Source organism: Erythranthe guttata, chromosome 8, assembly GCF_056151865.1.
Source record: "Erythranthe guttata isolate IM_541 chromosome 8, IM_541, whole genome shotgun sequence".
NCBI lineage: Eukaryota > Viridiplantae > Streptophyta > Magnoliopsida > Lamiales > Phrymaceae > Erythranthe > Erythranthe guttata.
The window spans coordinates 20,289,293-20,300,000 of NC_142540.1; the positions used below are offsets into that span (position 1 = coordinate 20,289,293).

Below are 10,708 nucleotides of genomic sequence, written 5' to 3' on the forward strand. Positions count from 1 at the left end.
AACAAGGAATGTACAACGAGCACGACCTAGAAACTACTGGCAAGAAGAATTGAACTTACATCATTAGACGTCGCGCTAAAAAATAAAAAAGAAACGAAACGACTTCTTGTTTTATTGAATCTTCCAATGTCCAATAACACAATTGAGTTTCATTAGATTATTTTATTTTATTTTGATTAATCTTGTTTTGACAACCAAACGGGGGCAAGATAAATAGTAATAATAATCCAATCTAATTTGACTAATTCTTTACAAATACAAACTTCTACGTACCCAAACACACCTTCATCTCATTCAATACACATACATATCTGCCAAATTGAGTTTTTAGTCCAATAAGTTTATTAGTTGAGAGTCTTAGTCCACCATATTTCAAAATTATAATTTTAGTCTTGTAAGTTAAAAAAAATTGAGAATTTTGGTCATATGGCCTGCTATAACAGTTAATGCAATAGCTGGTTGAATGAGTTGACATTTAATTTATAAAAATAAATAGATTAAAAATAAACTAAATGATGTGACTAATCGATTGAATGATTTTGAAGGAAAATTTGATCAAAGTACCACTAGGGTAGGATTTTTCACGGTTTAGTTTCAATTTTGATAATTGTCATAAATTATAGTTAGAAATTAGTACATAAAAAAATATTAAAATATAAATAATTACAGAAATACCATTAGGATTTTCTAGGATTGCCCATACGTTTCTTTCTTTTATATATAAGATAAGATAAGATTATAGCTATTCATAAAGTATAGTAATTTATGTGGGGTTTTTGATTAATACAATGCAATCTACATAGTTATATGATTGTTAAAAAAAAAAAAAATCAGATATGTTAAGTAAATTAAAACAACCTCCTTGAGGTCACGTGCAATTACAAAAAACCCTTGTGTTTGAGAAATACATATAGCCCCTGATGTTTGTAATTTTTATACATTAACCCCTACAAAAGGGTGTTAATGTAAGAAATATAGGGGAGTAGATATAATTATTAAAACATGAGGGGTTTTTTCATACATAGACCTTACATCAGGGAGGTGGTTGTAATTTACTCTTATTAAAAAATTGCATACTTTTTTCAAGATTCGTAGTTCACACAAAAAAATATAAATAAAATTTGTAAAGCACATGATGTGTGGCATCATAAATAATGATTCTCATAATCTTTTGTTTTAAGAGAAATATTCTTATTAAATTAAATATAAAAAATTCTTGCTGAATCATTAGCGACTACATCAATATATAAATTAGACATGATAGTGCCATTGTTTTTGTACTTATGAGTTTGTAGTGGATGAGTGGGTAGCAAAGTATGATCCATCTTGTCAACATTATGTTTAAATATATTGTCAAATTGGATAAAATAATTAAAAGCGTTGAAATTATATTAAATATTAACATAAAATTATTTATCATATTTAAAAAAAAAAATCAGTGGTTATTGAGCAATATAGTACACTTCAGAAGTATCCCGTAAAGTATAATATTTTAAGGCCTCGTTTGTTTGGAGAGATTAGCCATGATTAACTAAATAATAGGACTTTGTTTGATTTTTGGGATATCCAATAACTTGTTGGGTCAACCCGCAAATATTTATGCTGTCTTATCTTGCCTTTCTGACATGTTTTTTTATTGGATTATCGAAAGTCCAATACTATAATTAGCTTCATTAAATTATTTAATTTTATCTTGATTAATTTTATTTTGACCAAACGAGGCCTAAGGAAATTATTGAACAGGGTTAGTTATTTATAGTAGTTTACTAAAATAATTATATAAAAAATTGAATCTGATTTTAACTTTTAAATATGGAACAAAAGTCGAATTTGAACTCTAGTTTATTAAGCAAGCATATATATACACACATGCATGCATATACACATACATACATCATTCAAATGTTGAAGTTAATTGATATATAAATACAATCAATAAAATACTAATTAAATAAAAGTTCAAACGCCTAAATAATTTTATAAAAGTTAAAAAACAATATCGCGTTTCCCCATCACCTCCACAATTTCCATATGCTCAATCGATTCATCGACTTGTTTCGCCGATCTGCCCTGGCAGGGAACAAATTTTGTAACGCCCCGCAATTTCATAAACATATTATATAAAATTATATTGAGTAAATTGATAATTTCCGTTTCATGAATCAACTAGTAAATGTTTATTGCATCCTAACAATTTATGTGATTCATAATATGTGATTAAATATGCGATCAACTTGATTTGATTGAATGATTAAGTAATTCTATTTATGTGATTAAATGAATTATGTGCTTTCAATGAAATAATTAATCAATGCTGATATTGATATTAAATTTAGATTATATTGATTTGTCTCTCATGTACACGCTTAATTATATTATAATTTATATGGCCTTATGAAAATTATGATATGATAATTAATCAATGCAATGTATCTTTAATTGTAAGTAGATACATGTATGAATGTTGTGTGTATATGTATGCTACGTGAGTTGGTGTGGCATTGTGTGTATGTGGATGACTTACTCCCCCAAGTGTTCTTTAATTGCTATTAGGACCATATATTGTTTTAAATGTTACATTATAGCCCTTAGGTAAATTTCCTCCTAATTTCCTAGTTTAAGCTAGGAAGATTTCTCCTCTTTTTCCTTCCCAATTTTCCTACGACAGTTCCTTAAAATAGAGAATTTAAACATAATCATCTAGATTTCGTGAAATGTGCTCTAGTTTGTATTTGTTTTGCGTAAAAATACAGTTTCTGATGCACCACAATCTGATATATACAAGCTTAAAAACACATATTATGAACATATTGCTTCAAAATGTGGAGTTCGAATAGGATAAAACGGGTACAAAAGTGATAATAATCCATATAATCTCGAAAATTCCTTTAAATTTGAAACCGCAAGGGTGGACGTGTAAAAAGATTGATACTTGAGGGGGTGGTTGTAATTATCCAAACAAGAGGGTTTTTTTTTTTGTAATTTGACCATACCATAAGGGGGTGATTGTAATTTTCCCCAAATAATAAGATGATTTTTATGTGTTTTAATTGATTAATATACTTATGAATCGAATTTGGGGATTTAGGTCAAGAAATATAGATTTCAATGAAACCTAGTTCAATTTCCAAATTCGTAGCCTCAGATTCCAGTGCATGTTTCATTGATGGTTTATTTTCCTAAAATTATGAAATTAATTGTGCATGTAGATATTTCTGTTAGCTTCGTTTTGATATGCAATATGCGTAAATCGAAATTATATTGATCAAGTTATGAACCTTTTTCTGAAACTGCATAATTTCTGAGTCATCTATGAATTATGTGTTAAATTAGATTTTATCTTATTCCGATTCATGCGATCCTAATTGCATATGATTATAAACTTATAAAACTGATAATCAGCTAAATTTCATAGTGTTTGGCTGAAAGAATGATTTATTTTGTATTTTCGAAGTTGAATGCCCTGTTCTAAAAATTCTGCTAGTTGTACTATACTAAAATAATTATTTCTCTCCCATGGGTAGGTATTTTACTTCACTATTTTAATATGATATAAAGCAAATATATGTGAACGTTGTGTAAAAATTTCATAAGGGTTGTATGTACGGTTTAAAAGATATGAATTTTTAAAGTTGAAGTATCAAGGCTGCCAGATTTTCTATAATAGAGTATTATGAAAGAAATGAGTTGCTAGGACGCTATTTTGAGGACATAGTTCTATTTAAGGATACCTCTCGATTGATGTAGGACTGATAAGGGTATATGTTTGTTTAAGTAATTTGAAGTTCATTATTAAAGTTTAAATGTAAATTGTTTTGATATCTTGATGTGATTAGATTGCAAAGTTGATACGATTTCTTTGGAGTGGAGTATGTGGATTGAGTTTCATGTACTCGTTTTGTGCAAAAAATACAGTTTATGATGCATCACAATCTGGTGTATTTATAAGTCAAGAGACATATCTTATAATTATGACCATCTTGTTACAAAATGTGTAGTTTGAATGGGGTAAAATGGGTACAAAATAGACAATATCCCACGTAATCTTGACGAATCCACTAAATTTGACACCACAATGGTGAATATGTAAAAAGATTCATAGTTGAGGTGATAGTAGTAATTATCCAAACTTGAGGGATTTTGTCGTAATTTAACCTTAGCTACAGATTCAACGTACATCAGAGATTCCCCCAGGAGCAGAGGGTCCAATCTCCCAAATCAGTGCAGGCAAAGAATTCAATATCCCGGAGGGATTGGGACGTGAAGGTTTCCTTATTCATCAATGAACGCTCGTGGTTCACTTTGGACGACGACGACGATGAAGGTAAGTCATATTTTACTCAATTCTGATTAGTTTTGTTTTCTTCACATTATTCAAATAATTATACGGGAAAAACATAAAGGAAGAAATGAATGTGCAATTAAAATTGTTAATTCATAATTATTTTTGGTAATTGTTCAGTTTCTGTTTGTGTATGTGATATGCATGTGTCGTATCTTGGTAGCCGTTTGTCATGGACTTGTTCCCTTAACAACGAACCGTCCGGCCTTAGCTCCTTCTCGCCCCTCGCGATAGCTAAGTCAGCCTCTCCCGAATGTGTTGCGAATGCTAAGTGATGGAAAACGAAAGAAGAACGTAAGAAGATAAGAGAGCTTGTAGGAAAGTACTTTTATTGCTTAAGTGCTTGTTGGATTTCTTGGATTCTTGTTGGATGGTCTATTTATACTAGACCACCTCTTTAATAGACGGTGGAGATCTATTTGATCTAACGGTTGGGAGTGGTTCACTAGAACACTCCAAAGAATTCCTACAAAATATCTACAAACTCCAAAGAATTCCTACAAAATATCTACAAGGGAGGGTTCTAGAATATTTTCTAGAATCCTCCAAGAATCTCTACTCCTCTATACATTTGGGCCAACTTGAGCCTAACCCTATTTGGGCTAAATCGTGCCGTGACACGTTGTTGACGTTAATGTGTGTGTGTGTATATCAATTTAGGTATTAGGTATCTTCGTTGAGCCGATGTTAATGTGTGAGCCGATGCATGTATCAATTTAGGTATTAGGTATATCTTCGTACCTCTCGATCTTTATGTGACGTGTGTGTATATCTTCTTGTATTCATGTATCGGTTTTTAGGTATCTTCTTGTATTCATGTATCGGTATGTAGGTATCTTTATGTGTGTATTATTGTGCGTATTTGCTGATTATGTGTTGATTTTAGGAATTTTTTGCTATTATTATATATATATTATCTTGTTGATAGTATTTTTCGTTTACAGCTTCGTACGATATTCCACGTTCTGAAGTAGGCCGACTGAATCCAATGAACACTACTGTTTGATAAGGTAAGGACCACCCTTTCCGTATCAGGTAATGGTTGATCGGCTCGACACCCAATCTCCGAAGGCGCCAAGGACCACCCTTTCCGTATCAGGTAATGATTGATCGGCTCATTCTCAGGGTAGTGAAGGCCCATGGGGTCCACTCCTTACTTTGTCCGGGGGAGCAGTGGGCCAGCCTATACTGTTTGCCAAAGCACAAGATCGCACGATAGGTGTCGCCTTCTCGTTGGTTGTCGGGATCGGGGGAGCATGTGAGGATGACCTTTGACGGTAAACCCCAACCTCAGATGAATTTATCTCTGGGGATAGGTAGGGTTTCGAGTGGCGGCAGGTTTATGAGGCGATGAGAGAGTGGGTTGTAGAGGAACATATCGAACGAATACTGCTCCTTCACGCGCCGCCACTTGTAGTAATCGTGCCGCCACTTCATCAGTGCTAGCCACCCGTGCGAAGATCCCACCACCATACCGTGTTTCCCTCTCTTTTTGTCCACACTTGTTACTTGCTTGTCCGTCAGGCTGTAAAAGTTGTACACCATGTCTTTGTTCAAGCCGTCGGACAACAACTGCTTCAGGGCTTACCGGCCAATTACAACAACATCTGGCTGCGGCGGGATAAATCGAGCGGCGGAACAACGCCATTTCTGTCCTGCACTTAAGGACACTTGTAAATAACCTAATTTTTTTACCAATTGAGATTTTGGGTATGACCTGCCAGCCAGGCTCATATTGAAAATAGTAATTCATATTTTCAATAAAGAAGTTGGAACACCATTAAAAGATGAAGACTTGACTTGTAGAAGTCAAGAAGGTTTCCTGTAATTTGTTAAGACTTTTACATTTCCTAAGAACTTGGGACTTGGAATGGAGTGTCTCTTTGTATCCATTCCTAGCCTATAAATTGTACCCAAGATGAGATTTGTAAGCAAGCAAGAAAGCAGTAATAACAACTAAAAACAAAAAATTTCCAGCACTAAAAACCTCTCTTGTTCTTAAGTAAATCTATTTTTCTTCACTTAGTAAAAATCTCTACACCAATTCTTGGTGTTCTTTCTTAACACCACACTTCCGCATATTAAAAACCCCAACAAAATTGGCATCAGAGCCAGCATTCTTGGTTGGTCTCTCCACCCTTTATCCGACGATCCAAACCTCTTTCAATTTCCAAAATATATTTTTCACCATGTTTGCACTTACCCCCAACCAAGTACCCATCTTCGACGGCGAACACTACGACTATTGGAGTACTAGTCAAATGCAAACTTTGTATATCTCTTTGGATCTTTGGGATATCGTGGAAAATACATACGCCGAGCCACTAAAATAAGCTACGAGTGAATCATGGAGTGAAGCACAACAAAAACTTTACAAAGAGAATATTCGGAGAGATGCAAGTGCCTTGAGATATCTTCACCAAGGCATGAGTAAAACCATTTTTTCAAGAATATTTGGAGCAAAAAAGTCAAAAGAAGCTTGGGATATTCTACAACAAAGTTTTAAAGGAGATGAGAAAGTCACTTCTTTAAAACTCCAATCTCTTTGGAGAGATTTCGATAACATGGCAATGAAAGAAGGCGATGGAATGCAATCATTTCTTTCCAAAGTTGCTGAAATCATCAACCAAATTCGAAGCCTTGGTGACGTTATTGAAGAACGTAAAATTGTTCAAAAAATTCTAAGAAGTCTTCCGGCGAAGTTCGATCATGTTGTTGCGGCCATAGAAGAATCTAAAAATCTTTCGACCTATACCTTTAATGAATTGATGAGTTCTCTTCAAGTTCATGAGGAAAGGTTGAATAGGTCATCAAATCAGCCCGTGGATCAAGCTTTTCAGTCAAAACTTCATATTTCGGACAAGAAAAGTTCAAGATGGCAAGGTGGAAGAGGCGGCTTCAACAACAAAGGAAAAAGACAAGGAAAATTCTTTAAAGGAGGAAAAGAACAACAATCTGAAAATTCTTTTTCGGGTTGTCGTATTTGTAAAAAATCGAACCATGAAACAAAAAATTGTTTCTTCAGATGCAAGAGCTGTAAGGATATGGACCACTCGTATTCTAAATGTCCAAGAAAAAATAAAGACGACAAAGACGAAGCAAACTTCTCCAAGCATGAAGAAGACCAACTCTTTTCTTGCATAAATGGGCAAAAAGAGTTCGAGAACGTGTGGTATGTCGATAGCGCATGTAGCAACCACATGTGTGGTGATCGTAGTATCTTTGTGGAGATAGATACTAATCACTACTCTAAAATAAAACTTGGAGACGGAAGCATTCTTGAAGCAAAAGGAAAAGGCGCAATTGATGTTAACAAAAATGGAGGCAATCAAAAGCTCATTAAAGATATTCTTTTCGTTCCGAGCATCACTCAAAATTTATTGAGCGTCGGCCAACTCATGCAAAAAGGTTATCGGTTACTTTTTGACGATAACGAGTGCAACATATTTGATAAGAAAACGAAAACTCATGTGATGACAATCCAAATGACATCAAACAAAGTTTTTCCCTTTGTTATGTCGTTGGAAAGGGAAATGGCCTTCAAAGCTGAAAGTGTTGATAAATCCCATTTGTGGCATTTGAGATATGGTCATTTGCACAACAAGGGGCTGCAATTATTGAAGCAAAAGAGTAAGGTTGTTGGCCTTCCATCAATTGAAAGAAAGGAGCAAGTTTGTGAAGGGTGCATTTTCGGCAAAATGCATAGGCTACCTTTTCCTAAAACTTCTTGGAGAGCCAAATCTCCACTCGAGCTGGTACATTCGGACATTTGTGGTCCTACGAGGACTCCATCTCTCGGTAACAAAAGGTACTTCATTCTTTTTGTCGATGATTTTTCAAGAATGATGTGGATATATTTTTTGAGTGAAAAATCGGAAGCTTTTTCCATTTTTCTACAATTCAAAGCTCTTGTTGAAAATCAAAGTGGATTAAAAATCAAGTGTTTACGGACGGATCGTGGTGGTGAGTTTCTCTACACACCATTCATGGAGTATTGAGAGAAAAATGGGATTCAAAGACAACTCACCGTTCGTAGAAGTCCACAACAAAACGGTGTAGCCGAAAGGAAGAATAGAACCATTGTCGAGATGGCGAGGAGTATGCTTCAAGGAAAAAGCTTGCAAAAACAATTTTGGGCTGAAGCTGTTCACACGGCTATCTACATACTCAACCGGTCCCCGACAAAGGCGGTTCTAGATAAAACACCGTACGAAGCTTGGCATGAAAAGAAGCCAACGGTGGATCACTTGAGAGTTTTTGGCTGCATTGCCTACTCTCATATCTCAACTCCAAACCGAGATAAATACGATGAAAAAGGTGAAAAATTAATTCTTGTTGGCTACAACAATGAGTCAAAGGGTTATCGTCTTTATAACCCCGAAACTAAAAAACTCATCGTGTCAAGAGATGTGATTTTTGACGAAATGGCCAAATGGAATAAAGAGGACAATTCTTCACCAAACTTGGTGTCAAATGATTCCTTGGAGTCACTTTTTGTACCGGAAGGGCAGCAGCAAAATGGAAATGAAACTCCATTAACGAGTCCTCAAGGAACACCTCAAAGAACACCTCAAAGAAGTTCCTCAAGTTCTTCGAGTTCGGATTCCGAATCTCCTCCAAGAAAGGTACGATCATTGAAAGATATTTATGAGCATTGCGATATTGCTTTCTTTGGTTCTGAACCTCAGAATTTTGAAGAAGCATCAAAAGAAGAAGTTTGGAGAAAAGCCATGGAAGCCGATATTGAAACAATTAAAAAAAATAAAACTTGGGAGCTTGTGGATTTGCCACAAGGCAAAGATGTAATCGGCTTAAAGTGGGTGTTCAAAACCAAACTCAATGAAGATGGTTATATCCAAAAACACAAGGCAAGATTAGTTGCAAAAGGCTATTCGCAACAGCCCGGGATAGACTTCAATGAGACTTTTGCACCGGTAGCACGAATGGAGATAATTCGGTGTGTTCTTGCAATCGGAGCTCAATTGGGGCTGAATGTCTATCAATTGGATGTCAAATCCGCATTCCTTAATGAAGAGCTTAAAGAAGAAGTCTATGTTCATCAACCTCAAGGCTTTGAAGTTGCCGAAAAGGAGGAAAAAGTCTATCGTTTGAAGAAAGCTCTCTACGGATTAAAACAAGCACCACGAGCTTGGAATACCAAAATCGATGGCTATTTTTGCAAGAATGGATTTCAAAAAAGTCCAAGTGAGCCCTCACTCTATGTAAAAAACGAAGGTAATCAAGATTTTTTGATCATTTGTCTTTACGTTGATGATCTTATTTATCTTGGTACTAACGTGAAAATGGTGAAGGAATTCAAGAAAAATATGATGCAAGAATTTGAGATGTCCGATTTGGGACTCATGAAATATTTTCTTGGAATTCAAGTAAAACAATCCGAGGGAGAGATTTTTATCTCTCAAGAAAAATACGTTGATGATTTGTTAAAAAAATTCAAGTTGGAAAATTGCAAACCCGTGGCAACACCTTTGGCGGTGAATGAAAAGTTGCGACAAGACGACGGCGCTGAAAAAATTGATTCAAAAATATATCGAAGTCTTGTTGGTTCGCGTATCTATCTCACAAACACAAGACCCGACATAGTGCACTCCGTTAGCTATGTTTCGCGGTATATGAGTGAGCCAAGCAAGCTTCATTTTGCAGCGGCAAAGAGGATCCTTCGATACCTTCAAGGAACAAAGAAGCAAGGGCTGAAGTACGAAAAAGAAGAAAATAATGCCTTGATCGGTTTCACGGATAGTGATTGGGCAGGTTGTTTGGATGATCGAAAAAACACTTCGGGTTATGTTTTCTCTCTTGGTTCGAAGGTGATTGCATGGAGTTCTAAGAAGCAAAAGACGGTTGCTTTATCTTCAAGCGAAGCCGAGTATATTGCCGCGGCGGATGCCGCTTGTGAAGCCGTTTGGCTTAGGAGAATTCTTTCGGATTTGCAAGAAAAGCAAGTGCATGCTACGACTATCTTTTGTGATAACATGTCTACAATTGCAATGCCTAAAAATCCAGTCTTTCATGCAAGGTCCAAGCATATCGAGCTTCGACATCACTTCATACGTGATCTTTTTGAAGAAGAAGAAATCTCAATGAAATTTGTTAACACCAATGACCAAGCTGCTGATTTTCTTACCAAAGCCGTGACAATCGAGAAGTTTGAAAAGTTCAAGAAGAAGCTGAAAATTATGAATTAAGAGGGGGTGTTGAAAATAGTAATTCATATTTTCAATAAAGAAGTTGGAACACCATTCAAAGATGAATACTTGACTTGTAGAAGTCCAAGAAAGTTTCTTGTAATTTGTTAAGACTTTTACATTTCCTAAGAACTTGGGACTTGGAATGGAGTGTCTCTTT

General features: G+C 35.2%; 1 protein-coding gene across 1 annotated transcript in view; it reads right to left on the bottom strand.

Annotated features, from left to right (window-relative positions):
* Window positions 1-10,708, bottom strand: part of UBC36 (ubiquitin-conjugating enzyme 36) — a 67,945-nt gene that overhangs the window by 21,389 nt on the left and 35,848 nt on the right. The window lies entirely within an intron of this gene.